A 14,542-nucleotide genomic window follows, 5' to 3' on the forward strand; every position below is an offset into this window, starting at 1 on the left:
TTTGCTCCTGTTTTTTCACAGTTAACAAGTAAAGCTTTTTTTTTTTTTTTCAGGGAAGTACTTTCATAGGATCTCTTTCTTTCTTTTTTGTTTTTGCTGAGGCAATTGGGGTTAAGTGACTTGCCCAGGGTCACACAGCTAGGAAGTGTTAAGTGTCTGAGATCAGAATTTGAATTCAGGTCCTCCTGACTTCAGGATTGGTGTTCCATCCACTCTGCTACCTATCTACCCCCTGGGAAGTACTTTCAGTCCCACTTTTAAGGTCATGCTTAAAGGTGAATCTTCTGGACCATCATATATATACCAGCCACTAGCTGTGGATAATCTGACTTCTTCTCAAAACCATGGGTAAGCATTCAACAAGTCTTATGCTCATGGGCTAGGGTCTCTGCCAACATTACTTCTAGTCAGGCTACCAGGGCCATAATTGTAATTCATATGTTACTATCTCTGATCCCTGGAATATCCCAAGAGTCAGAATTTCCATGATAAAGAAGAATATGTCTATGGGAAGAGAGAGTTGCCATTTTTAAAAAAATGGTCCCTTTTTAACATCTATCCATCATACAGCGTAGTGTGAAACCTTTCCTGTTCCATTTACCGTGTCCCGAGGATACTTTGCTCCATCTTTCTCATTTGTTTATACATTCAAGATGTGAACTGTGATGAAAAGCATTGTAGTAAGAGGCTGTAATAGAAATGATTGTGCATATGGTAATCTTCAGTAGACTAACTTTTTATGATTCATGACCTCTATAGACCCCTATGTTTGTAAGAAACCTAAGATCATCTAGTTAAAGTACTGATATATAGCATCCCATAGACATTCATGTTCTGAAAGAGAACAACTCCACTGACAGGGGATTAGCCACTTAATGTCCTTTTCATTTTCAGATATCCTGCACTGACTAGCTCCAGGCTTCTGTTGGGATGTGTAATCACAGGACCCAAGTTCATATCCCATTTTGCTACTTGGGTGATCTTGATCATAACAAGTCATTTAATTTTTTTGGAGGGCTTCAAGTTTGTAAAATTAGAATCTTGAACTAAGTTTCTTCTAAAGTTCTTTCTAGCTTTAAATCTTTGATACTTCTGTCTTTGAGCCTTCTCTATAAACTCTTGTAATTTTGGGGGGCATTTTAGAAAATCAAATATATTTGGATAGTTGTAAACGCTTTCCCTTTTAGCAGACTGAGGAGACAAGATTTGAAGGATATTTTTCAAATTGCCACCCTGGGACTCATGTTTTAAATTTACTTTTTAAAAGCATGATGCTCTTTTACCAGAAATTAGAGAAGGGGTGGGTGTTTTGGTCCAGAACTTGAAACAAGGTGCTAAGTCAATGGAATTGATAGAGACAATGGTTATTTAGCATGGTACTTAACAGTTCTCTAGTTCAATACATGTACTAAATACTTACTATAGTTCTACAAGATTCATACCTTTAAGAGAACATATATAAGCTAGGAGCCTCAACCAGGATTCAGTTGAGGTGATTCAGAAGCCAGAGAAGGCAGTCGGGCAGAACTAAGGAAGACAGAGAAGTGGTGGCAGGCTGTCCTGTGGAGAACACTGAAACCAAGATCTGGAAAGCCTCTTAAGAGAACTAGCCGAGCCCCAAGTGAAGGAGACGAGATTTTGAAGGAGACAATAAAGAATTTGGACTTTAATACCTGGCTGCATTTGGGGTGATTACTGAACTGAAACTAAACCCCAACAAGAGAAGATTAATTTTAGAGAATATTACCGGTGAGGAAGGAGACAAGCAGATAAGAAAGAGGGTGCAAAAGGGAGGGATAATAAATCAAAGATTACCTTGAAGTTTAGATGAGAAATGGGATGACTCATAGTACCACAGGTGGAAATAGTGAAATTTAGAACAGATTTTGAGGGAAGGTAATAGTTTTTAGGTTTGGGCATTTTGACTTTTAAAGTGCTGATAGGGAATCCAAATGTGGATGGATCAAATTTTTTCTGCTTAATGCTTTCTTTTTCTTTGGCCTCAGAATCACTAATTTCTCTTGCTTGTACTTTCTGACAACTTAGCCATCATCTAGAATAAGAAAGACAAGTTTTGTTTTTAGGATAGACTTCATCACCATTAGAATTTTCCCAAGGTGGGACATAATGAATGGTTCCTATTGGAGGCTTTCTGTTAGAGACCAGTAACGTGTGAAGTTGGAGGATGTGGCACTGAGATTCTTTCTTATTCTGAGATTGTTTGTTTCTGTATCCTTCAAAAAGGGATGCCAATCCTGATGTCCAGGAGTGACTTCTGGTGGTAAGTTATAATATAAGATTCAGAGATAGTCCTTGTGCCTTTTGCAAAGAAAAATGCCTTCCCCAACCTAACACTTAAAAGAGTGAGTCAGGTTTGCCCATCAAAACTACTTATTTAGTCATCTGCCTTAAAAAAAAAAAAAAAAAAAAAAGATGTACATATAGTGTTGTATTTGTTTCTTTTTTTAAAGTTTCTTTTATTTATTATTATATAGCTTTTAATTTACAAGCTATATGCATGGGTTATTTTTCAGCATATCATTAAAAACCTGCTGGTGTCCAGATTGAACTTTAAATCTAACATAGGCCAGACATTCTCCTTAAAAGTGCACAGAACACTAGCATAAGTTCAGGTCAAAAAGTAGGCTGGAGAATGAACAAATAATAAAGAAATTCCACCATTGGTCATCGGGAAGCTCAAGGCTGAAACCTAGGAGAAGAGATTGATTTAAAAATATTTATAAGCAAAAGACCAAAGAAAATGCAGCTTGAGCATAATCCAATCAGAATTCCTGGAAGAGTTTAGAAAAAAAGAATAAAAAAATGAGAAAATAAATGAGAGCTATAGAAGAAAGACATGAAAAAGGGATTCAATATTTTGGAACCAAAAAAATCTTACCGAAGAAAATTATCTGAAAATTAGAATTGATCAAATAGAAGCTATTGACTTCTTAAGCTATCAAGAAATATTCAAACAAATATTCAAATCCTAATGCTGAACTCATAACAAAAGCAACTAATCAGGAAAACAGATTGAGGATGTATGATTTAAGTCGACTAATTGAATGTCAAGAACAACAGTAACAACAAAAGAGCCTACATGTTATATTTCAAGAAATCATAAAAGAAAACTTTCCAAAACTCTTAGAACCAGAGAACAAAGTAGAAAGTGAATCTACCAGATATTTCCTGAGAGAAAAATTAAAATGAAAACTCCCAAGTCCAGTGTTCCCAAGTCAAAGAAAAAATACCACAAGCATCCAGAACAAATTCAACTATTGAAGAGCCACAATCAGGATCACCCATGGTTTAACAGCTACCAGAAAAGGGAAAAAAAAGACTTGGAATATAATACTCCAAAAATTTGACAGATTTAGGGGTCAAGGGGAGCAGAAAAAAGTAAAAAGTGAGCTACATAAAGAAATTAAACAAAGTCAAAGTAGTTACATTCTTATATGGGGAGATGATACACAAAATCTCTCAGAACTTTAGTTTTACCAGGGTACATAGGGACAGTCTAATTAGAAAGAGGGCCTAGTAAAAGTGATTCTGTTGTATCTTGATGATTTTAAGGATCCTTGGAAAAAAGGAATAGGTTGGGAAAAGTGGGGCAAATAAGAAAAATGACAAAGTTATTTAACCTAAATGGAGTATAAAAAAGTCTTACAAGGACAAAGTAATTGGGAGGAGAGTGGGCAACACTTGAACTATACTCTCATTTGAAGTGGTCAGAGGAGGGAAGAATACATATATATACACATGGAGTTCAGAAATCACACTTTACCCAAAAGGGAAATAAGAGGAGTTGGGGAAAAGAAGAAGAAATAAGAGGGAGAGAAAACTAAGGAAGAGATTGCTCAGAAGCAAAGCAAGGTCTTAGGGAGAAGGTGGCAAAAAGACAAGGAAAAATATAAGTGAATGGGATGGAGAGAAATATGTAATTAGCTATCATAACTGTGAGTGAGATGAACTTATTCATAAAATGGGTAGGATGTTGGAATCTTTACAAACTGTTAAGTCATTAGAGTTGATAGAGACAATAATTATCTAATTTAGCATGGTTCAGTAAGATTGATCTGATCTTACAAGGAGATGTTATGGTCCAGAAGAAACAAGGTTCTAAGTAGAACTGATAAAAAAAAAAATGCTTGTGTTCACACCTGTAGAGAGCTCATATAAGCAAGAAGCTCTTAGGGCCAGAGAGCACTCTGGGAGGAAACCCATAAGCCCACTCTCTTGGAGAAGGAGCATAAATAGAGCTTCAGAGAGCCAGTCAGGAGAGTTCAGCTGAAAAGATTGAGAGGGGAGCGTCAAGTCAGTTCAGAGAAAAGCCCTCTCTCGGAGGCACAACCAGATTCACTTCATCTCACACCACTGTGGTGGCTGGGCTCCTGCACTTAACCCCACTGGGACCAAGCTGGTCTGAAAGGCTCTCCAGAAAGCTGCCCAGCCCCAGGTAAGGAGACAAGAGATTCATTCCATCTTCCACCTTCATGCTGGCTGGAGGCAGAAGAAAACAGAGGCAGAAGCAAAGGACAAAGCTGCAAGAGCTTTTGGAACCAAGAAGAAAGATAGGCCTCTAAGAAAAACTAACCGGGCTATTTTGGAGGAAGCAATAAAAGATCTGAACTTTTAATACCTGGCTGCATTCGGGTGATTATTACTTGTAACTGAAACTAAGGCTGCCTCCAGAAAACCTCCCTAAGAAACCTTCAGTTCAAGTAAAAAAAAGGTGTAGAGGGAATAATAATTTCATACAATGCAACAACAAAAGTAGAACTAATGGAAAGAAGCTATATTTTTCCTAAAGCCACCCTAGATGATGAATTAATATTAAGAGCATCCACATGCATCAAACCTCATAGCATCTAAAATCTTAGAGGAAAAGTAAAATTTGTTACATAAATAGCAAAATGCACATCATATGTTATACATATAGTTAAATATACAGTAAAACAGTGAAGAACCTCAATTTGCCTCTCACATATCTAGCTAAATCTAACCAAATATCTGAAAAAGAAATGAAGGACCTGAATAGAGTTTTAATAAAGTAGAGCTCATTATCTTTCCCCTAAACACTCCCATCCTCCTACCTTCCATCCTAGTCTTCTCATTCTCTCATTTCCCATATCCAAGCTGCTGCCCAGGCCTGTTGATTTTACCTGTGCAACATTTTAAAAAAATATGCTTCCTTCTGTCTTCTGACATTGCTGTCCCCTAGCACAGGCTTCTCTCACATCACATCTTGCTTAGTGCAGTAGCTGTTGGTGAGTCTGCCTCTTTTTAAATAGCAAATACAAATCCTGAAAATCAAAGGACAAATTAACAAAAGTAAAAGCAAACCATTGAATTAATACATAAAAACTAGAAACTAATTTTATTTTTTTAAGTTCCCCTTTTCTTTTCTTTATTAAAGCTTTTTATTTACAAAACATACGAATGGGTAATTTTTCCTTTTCCAACATTGACCCTTGCAAAACGTTTTGTTCCAAATTTTCCCTTTTTTCCCTCCACCCTATCTGGCAAGTAGTCCAGTACATGTTAAATATGTTAAAATACATGTTAAATCATATATATATATGTGTATATATATCTCCATATTTATATAGTTATCTTGCTGCACAAGAAAAACCAGATCAAGAAGGAGGAATAACTGAGAAAGAAAACAAAATGCAAGCAAATAACAACAGAGAGAGTGAGAATGCTATGTTGTGTTCTCAGATTCTCTCTCTGAGTGTAGATGGTTCTCTTTATCACCACACAAGTGGAACTGGTTCAGATCATCTCATTGTTGAAGAGAGCCACGTAGGAGCTAATTTTTATTTTTTAAAAAGAACAAACTAGAGAAATTGTTATCTTGACTATTGTTCAGTTGCTTTACCTCCATTAGATTGTAAAGTTCTTGAGGGTAGGGACTTTCTTTTTCATTGTATTTGTATCTCCAGCACATAGCCCAGTGCCTGGCATACTATGGGGACTTGATAAATGTTGACTCACTGACCATCTTACAGTTGAAGAAAATGAGGCAGATAGAAAGTGACTTGCCCAGGATCAAATAACTTTCACACAGGAAAGCATGCTGACAATATCCTGTGAAAAAAAAAAATTGTGAGACAGGTTCTGCCCCTTGAAACTGGCAGCTCCACCTTTTTCCAGCATTTCATCAACATTAAAATCTTGTGTTGTTAGTGTGCTTTCTGCAATTGAAGGATTACATAGAATATTTAAGAGATATCTAACGTGAAAGGTTTAGATCTTATCTCGTATAGATTGCTTAAAGCTTTAGATTAGAAATAGCAAAACAAAATTACGTCTTGGGGGATTGTATCTGTGGGAGACAACAAAAGTATTAGTGTGCCTTTTAATCCGAGTTGCAAGTCTTAGAGCACTGAACTATTATTTAGGGGATAGAAGGAACTAGATGGGATGGTTGCACCACTGGTTCAAATTGATTGAATTTAGTAATGGCTGAATAACCATGCCTAGTTATTTTAAAATTCAGGGTCATTCCACTGACTGCTTGGTCGTTAATTGCCTTATATGTTCTTGAAATGAGATCTCTTCTAGAATGTTCCAGGGACTTGTTCTTGACTATAGCGTGTTTAATGTTTTTACCTGTGACTTGGATCAAGACAAAAGTGGTACGTTTATCAAATTTGTAGGAGAAATAGTTAAAATACTTGCATGGATAGTCCCAAAATATGTTAAGTTTGTTGGAAGAATCCTAATGTGAAATTTAATCGGCACAAATGTAAAGTCTGACACTTTGTTTTCAAGAAACCATCTTCATACAATGAGAACTTGGAGGTACCTTAGAAATCAGCTAGTCTTCCTTTTGAAATGGCTCCCATCTGCAGGAAGCTTCCCCTCCACATCCTTACTTATGGAAATCCTTTCCTGTCAAGCCTCCTAAGATAGGGATGTACTCAGAAATGAATGTGATAAGAACCTCACAAGCACAAGATGAGCTTTTCTAGGGTTTATATCCAAGGAAAAACTCCCATGGCAAAGTAATTAAAAACATGTATAAGTAAAAAAGAATTGGTAAAGAGGAGGCAGACCATCTCAGGGTCAAGGAGAACCTCATAACAATCAGAGCTGTCCCCAAATAGAAGAAGCTGCTTGGGAGGTCCTGAGCTCATCTTTAGTAGAGGTGTTCAGGCAGATGCTCAATCACCATTTTCCAGGGAAAAGGCTAAACTAACAGCTGGGCTCCTTTCTCCCTCTACAATTTTGTGATTAATGTATGCTGTTTTTTTATTTATTGAGTAAATAATTGATACTAGTTTTGATAGAATTAATTGAATCTGGATCCAGGCTCTGAGCTTGGGTGGGTAAATCATCATTTGTAGTTTCCCCAAAAGACCGTTTGAAATTGCCAGCTTTGCATCTGCAGGGTTTCAGAAAGGAAAATGTTTAGCACTGACTTACCACAAGGGGGAGCTGAAAGCAATGTTTCTGCTGCTTTGTCTAGTGCTGTGTGTTTCAATAGCTTCTAAAGATTCTGTATGTTGGATTTAGATGAAAGTGTCCATTGTTCACATAATCTCTGATGAAGTCATTGCAGCTGACCTGGTATTGTGATTTTTTTGTTTATGACGTGCTTTTAGATGACTAAGAATTCATATTTCTGTCATACTTTAAAATTTTTGACTACTTTTCCCACAAGAGCTCTTTGAGATAGAGATCTGGAAGGTATTATTATCATCACCATTTTGGAGAGAAGGAAGCAGAAGCTCACAGAAACAGTGATGTCATATAGCTAGTACATAGCATGAATTGCAGTTTGTCCTTTGTTCTCAAAGAGAACCATGATATCAGGGAGGTGATGTCATGACATATGGTGGGGGTGGAATGTACCAAGTCACCATCCTCCCTGTCTTCTCCAGAGCCACACCTGGATCCAGTGGCAAGATGAAGATTAGGATGATGACTACCATGGAATGTAAACTTTAGCCTCCAGACTCTAGATCTTATTTCAATAGCACTTTAAGAATTATAATGTTAGTTGGTCACTTCCTTCGTTCTGGAAGGATGACATCATCCATCAACCAAAACATCGTCATATTAGAATCAAAGTACACAGTGTGTCCAACTGTGGCTAATTAGAGCAGCACAAACTTGGAAGGGTTCACCACCAGAGGGAAGGGGAATACAAATAGTCCAAATGAACATTTGGAATGCAGATGCCTCTCAAATTGTTTTTCTTTTTTTTTAAATAATATTTTATTTTTCCAAATACATGCAAAGATAATTTTTTTTATTTAATAGCCTTTTATTTACAGGATATATGCATGGGTAACTTTACAGCATTAACAATTGCCAAACCTCTTGTTCCATTTTCACCTCTTACCCCCCCACCCCCTCCCCTAGATGGCAGGATGACCAGTAGATGTTAAATATATTAAAAATATAAATTAGATACACAATAAGTATACATGACCAAAACGTTATTTTGCTGTACAAAAAGAATCGGACTCTGAAATATTGTACAATTAGCTTGTGAAGGAAATCAAAAATGCAGGTGTACATAAATATAGGGATTGGGAATTCAATGTAATGGTTTTTAGTCATCTCCCAGAGTTCTTTTTCTGGGCATAGCTGGTTCAGTTCATTACTGTTCCATTGGAAATGATTTGGTTGATCTCGTTGCTGAGGATGGCCTGGTCCATCAGAACTGGTCATCATCTAGTATTGTTGTTGAAGTATATAATGATCTCCTGGTCCTGCTCATTTCACTCAGCATCAGTTCGTGTAAGTCTCTCCAGGCCTTTCTGAAATCATCCTGTTGGTCATTTCTTACAGAACAGTAATATTCCATAATATTCATATGCCACAATTTATTCAGCCATTCTCCAACTGATGGACATCCATTCAGTTTCCAGTGCAAAGATAATTTTTAACATTCATCTTTGCAAAACCTTGTATTCCAGATTTTCTCCCTTTCCTTCCCTCTTTCCCCTTCCCAAGACAGCAGGCAATTCAATATAGGTTAAATATGTGCAATTCTTCTAAATATATATATATCCATATTTGTCTTGCTGCACAAGAAAAATCAGGTCAAAATGGAAAAAAAACATGAGAAAAAAAGCAAACAAACAGTGACAACAACAAAGGTAAAAATACTTTGCTTTGATCCACATTCATTCTCCATAGTTCTCTCTATGGATGTGGATAGCATTTTCTATCACAAGTCTTTTGGAATTGCCTTGAGTTCCCTCATTGTTGAAAAGAGCCATGTCCATCACACTTGATCATCCCATAATCTTCTTATTCCTGTGTATAATGTTCTCTTGGTACTACTTACTTCACTCAGGATCATTCCATGTAAGTCTTTCCAGGTCTTTCTGAAGTCAGCCTGCTCAAGATTTCTTACAGAATAATAATATTCCATTACATTCTTATACCGTAGCTTATTCATACATTCCCCAGATGATGGGCATCCATCCACTCAGTTTTCAGTTCCTTGCCACTACAAAAAGGGCTGCTACAAATATTTTTGCACATGCACATTTTGCACATGCACATTTCATTACTTTTATGATTTCTTTGGGATACAAGTCCAGTAGAAACACTGTTGGATCAAAAGGTATGCAGAGCATACTCTGTGCATAATTCCAAATTGCTGTTCACAACTCTACCAACAATGCATTACTGTCCCAGTTTTTCCACATTCTTTCCAACATTTGTCTTTTTTTTCCTGTCATGTTAGCCAATCTGAGCAAGATGAAGTGGTACCTCAGAGTTGTCTTAATTTGCATTTTTCTATTTTTTCATATGATTGGAAATGACTTAAATTTCTTTATCTGAATATTGTCTGTTCATATTTTTGACCATTTATCAACAAAAGAATGGCTTGTATTCTTATAAATTTAAGTCAATTCTCTATATATTTTAGAAATGAGGCCTTTATCAGAAGCACTGAATGTAAAATTTTTTTCCAGATTTCTGCTTCTATTCTAATCTTGGTGCATTGGTTTTGTTTGTGCAAAACATTTTAATTTAATGTAATAAAAATTATCCATTTTGCATTTTTAATGTTCTCTAGTTCTTCTTTGGGCATAAATTCCTTCCTTCTCCACAGATCTGAAAGGTAGACTATCTCTTGTTCTTCTAATTTGCTCATAGTATCATCCTTTATGCTTAAATCATGAACCCATTTTGATCTTATCTTGGCATAGGGTATTGGATGTTAGTCAGTGCCTAGTTTCTGCCAACCTATTTTCCAGTTTTCCCATTAATTTTTGTTAAATGGTCTTTAGGTTTATCAACCACTAAACCACTATGGTTATTGACTATTGTGTCTTATGAACCAACTTATTTCACTGATTCATTACTCTGTTTCTTAGCCAGTACCAAATGGTTTTGTTGACCCCTGCTTTATAATACAGTTTTAGGTCTGGTACAACTAACTCACCTTTCTTGGCATTTTTTTCTATTCCCTTGAAATTCTTGATTTTTTGTCCTTTCAGATGAATTTTATAATTATTTTTTTCTAGCTTTGCAAAGTAATTTCTTAGCAGCTTTATTGGTATGGCACTGAATAAATATATTATTTAGATAAATTGTCATTTTTATTTTATTAGTTTGGCCTACCCGTGAGCACTTGATATTCTTCCAATTGCTTAGACCTAACTTTATTTGTGTGAAAAGTGTTTTGCAATTATGTTCATGTTGTTCCTGGCTTTGTCTTGGCCGGTAGACTTCCAAATATTTTATATTATCTACAGTTATTTTAAATGGGATTTCTCTTTTTATCTCTTGCTGCTGAATTTTAAACCTAGCACTTTCAGTTGAACTCTCTCTCCAAAGAACTTTGATCCATGCTTGCTTAATTACAGCAAGATCGAAATGTTTCAGACTTCCAATTTCAAAGTGGATACAAGCCTTCTAGGGGGCAAACCTCAAATTAAGCTCTGCCAGCAACCCTGAAAACTCAATTTCAATTCAAATACAACTTCTTTTCAAAACCTTCTTTGACAGGTTCATTTGTGTGCAACGTATGTCCCTGTAGCCTTGTGAAGAGGACCTTCTCATGAGAGTGAAAAATTCAGAAAGCTATAATTCAAATAATTAGAATAAGGATAATGACAATATATGCTTACCCAAAGATGATTGAAGGTTAAAAGTTTCAGATTGAGGAGAGACTTAAAATCTCTATGTAAAAGTTTCTGAGAAAAGGCCCTCTTTCTAGGTGACCAATCACCTGTGTGCACTCAAAAAGGAAGGTATTTTCTAGGATATCTTACACCAGACCTGTCATGGTTGCCATAAACTGTTACACTTAAAAAGATTTGAGAGATATAATTTCTGGGTAATTTAATTGTTTTATTAATAAGGCTAGCACATATATTAATAAAAGGATGATTATTTGGCTGTTTCTCTTAGACCAAAGGAGCCTCATATCAGTGGGCTCATGGTTTATATGCCCTTTGAAGAGCAGATATTTATCAGGGTGGTAATGAACACTGATTGATTAACAATTAATGAAAAAATGAATGTTGCAATGAGAGGGTAGGCTACACATACAGTAAGGGTCTTGAGGTACATGACTTGGATTATCCAAATCTTTGTCAGAGAGACTTATTAATTTCCATATCATCTATCTGACAAAAAGGAAAATAAAACTTTCTCAGACCTATCTGCATAAACACAATGAGCAGGAATTCACCTCTTATCCTAAATTTAGAATTTCTTTTACTTTTTGATTAGATCTTGGCCTAAGATTTCCCATTCTGGTTGTTTTCTGGATGAGGAAGGAGAAAAGTGGAAAAAAACTTGGTCCTAATACATTAGTTAGTCATTAATAATATTAGAGAAATAATCAGTTTTCATACTCCAAAAAGAAATAACTATCATTAAGAGTCCAAGAGTGAGAGTAGAACCTTTTAAAATTGACATAACACCCTTACTTGTCCTCAAAAGATTAACTGGGGTCCTGTTGGCACATTTTTCCATATCCCCAATTCCAAGCAATTCTCAGTGCTTGGGCAGAACTGAGCCTTGGTCTCTGAGGTGCTTCCCCATTGACTTATATCAGGTTATCCCTACAAAGTCCCTATGTCTCAGTCGTTTTCCAGATGCCCCCACCATCAATTCCAGGAGCCTGCCTTGGTTTACTCTCTTATACCCCACCTCCACTGACTGGCTGTGCCCCCTTGCCGTTACTGCACCTGGCACTGATGATTCAACTGCACTGTCTCTTTCTTTCTTTTTTATTATTATTATAGCTTTTTATTTACAAGATATATGCATAGGTAATTTTTCAGCATTTAGAGTTGCAATCCTTTTGTTCCAACTTTTTCCCTCCTTCCCCCAGATGGCAGGTTGACCAATACATGTTAAATATGTTAAAGTTTATGTTAAATACAATATATGTATACATGTCCAAACAGTTAATTTGCTATGTAAAAAGACTTGGACTTTGAAATAGTGTACAATTAGCCTGGGAAGGAAATCAAAAATGCAGGCGGGCAAAAATAGAGGGATTGGCAATTCTATGTAATGGTTCATAGTCATCTCCCAGCGTTCTTTCGCTGGGTGTGGGTGGTTCAGTTCATTCCTGCTCTATTGGAACTGATTTGGTTCATCTCATTGCTGAAGAGAGCCACGTCCATCAGAATTGGTCATCATATAGTATTGTTGTTGAAGTATATAACGATCTCTTGGTCCTGCTCATTTCACTCAGCATCAGTTCGTGTAAGTCTCTCCAGGCCTTTCTGAAATCCTCCTGCTGGTCGTTTCTTACAGAACAATAATATTCTATAACATTCACATACCATAATTTATTCATCCATTCTCCAATTGATGGACATCCACTCAGTTTCCAGTTTCTGGCCACTACAAACAGGGCTGCCACAAACATTCATGCATATTCAGGTCCCTTTCCCTTGTTTATGATCTCTTTGGGATCTAAGCCCAGTAGTGGCACTGCTGGGTCAAAGGTTATGCATGGTTTGATAACTTTTTGAGCATAGTTCCAAATTGCTCTCCAGAATGGCTGGATGTATTCACAATTCCACCAACAGTGTATCAGTGTCCCTGTTTTTCCACGTCCCCTCCAACATTCCACATTATCTTTCCCTGTCATTCTAGCCGATCTGACAGGTGTGTAGTGGTCTCAGAGTTGTCTTAATTTGCATTTCTCTGATTAATAATGACTTGGAGCATCTTTTCATATGGCTAGAAATAGTTTCAATTTCTTTGAGAATTGTCTGTTCATATCATTTGACCATTTATCAATTGGAGAATGGCTTGATTTCTTATAAATTAGAGTCAGTTCTCTATATATTTTGGAAATGAGGTCTTTATCAGAACCTTTGACTGTAAAAATGTTTTCCCAGTTTATTGCTTCCCTTCTAATCTTGTCTGCATTAGTTTTGTTTGTACAAAAACTTTTCAATTTGATATAATCAAATTTTTCTATTTTTGCACAGTCACTTTCAAAAAGGCTTTCACACGCAAACATGAACGTTTCCATATTCACACACAAATAGCAGCCTGGCTTCTGTAGACTGCTTTTGACACGAGATGGTTAGATGGTGATGTAGGTGTACATCTAGAGTAGATGTAGTGTTAATACGTTACAGAGGGCGTGTGGGTGGTGCAGTGGACCAAGTGCTGGACCTCGAATCAGGAGGACCCGAGTTCAAATCCAGCTGGAGACATATTAGCTATGTCACCCTGGGCAAGTCACTTAACCTTGTTTGCCTCAGTTTCCTCATCTGTAAAATGAGCTGGAAAAGGAAAGGGCCAACCACTCCAGTATCTCTGCCAAGAAAACTCCAGATGGGGTCATGAAGAGTCAGACATGTCTGAACAAACAAACTGCCTGTAGATCAGGGCGAAATTTTAGAGGAAGACCGTTTTGCCTCTTTTGGATTCTCTGGTCCATGTCCTTTATGTATTGTAGTTTCCCAGAGGGGCCCAGCCCCTCTTATTCTGTCTCCTTATTACCCAGTCTGGTGCTGAAGTCATAATATGACTCTGATATCATAGTACATTGTCTGGAATTCGCTCCTATAGGACAGATTCTGTCAGAGGCCTCTGCAGTGAAATCAGAACCAAATTAAGGGGGGGGGGGCACATGAGGGAAGAGAGCCCTGGGGGCTTACCCCAAACGAACATCTGGGCAAAGAGAGACATGAAAACCATCTGAAAGGTAAAGAAACATGCCTTGTTGGGGGGAATAGCTGACAACTCGCTCCTAGCTGGAAATGTGCTCAGGCTGTTGTGATTCACCAGAAAGGGGCTGTCAGTGCTTGAGTGCTTGGAAGAATGGGGTCTGTCTTGGATGTGACACAGACACGTGCCCTTGCACACACATATCTCCTACTGTCTTTTTCAAGTATTAAAAAAGTCCTTCCACACATGGGTGACTTCAGGGCCAGCCTCATGATCGAGTTGATTAGTTTTTGTGACGTTCTGAGGCCGCATGCAGTCTTTGGCTGCATTTTCTGGCATTTAGTCTTTATGAGCTTGCCTGGATGATTTCCTCTGAAGCCAGCGCCTTGTCACTCTCCGGGCCCTTAGTAGCACCTGC

General features: G+C 37.2%; 1 protein-coding gene across 7 annotated transcripts in view; it reads left to right on the plus strand.

Moving 5' to 3' along the window:
- The window catches only part of OSBP2 (oxysterol binding protein 2), a 232,742-nt gene that overhangs the window by 59,033 nt on the left and 159,167 nt on the right, over positions 1–14,542 (plus strand). For 2 of the 7 annotated variants that reach the window (XM_031948923.1, XM_031948926.1), the window contains exon 1: positions 13,985–14,161. The exons of 3 other annotated variants lie outside the window; for them this stretch is intronic. The gene's annotated coding sequence lies outside the window, so the exon portion shown is untranslated. Of the gene's footprint in view, positions 1–13,984; positions 14,162–14,542 lie in introns of those variants that run through there. 2 more of the 7 variants (XM_031948922.1, XM_031948925.1) reach the window with 2 other exon arrangements.

The sequence above is a fragment of the Sarcophilus harrisii genome, chromosome 1 (genome assembly GCF_902635505.1).
Source record: "Sarcophilus harrisii chromosome 1, mSarHar1.11, whole genome shotgun sequence".
Classification (NCBI taxonomy): Eukaryota; Metazoa; Chordata; class Mammalia; order Dasyuromorphia; family Dasyuridae; genus Sarcophilus; species Sarcophilus harrisii.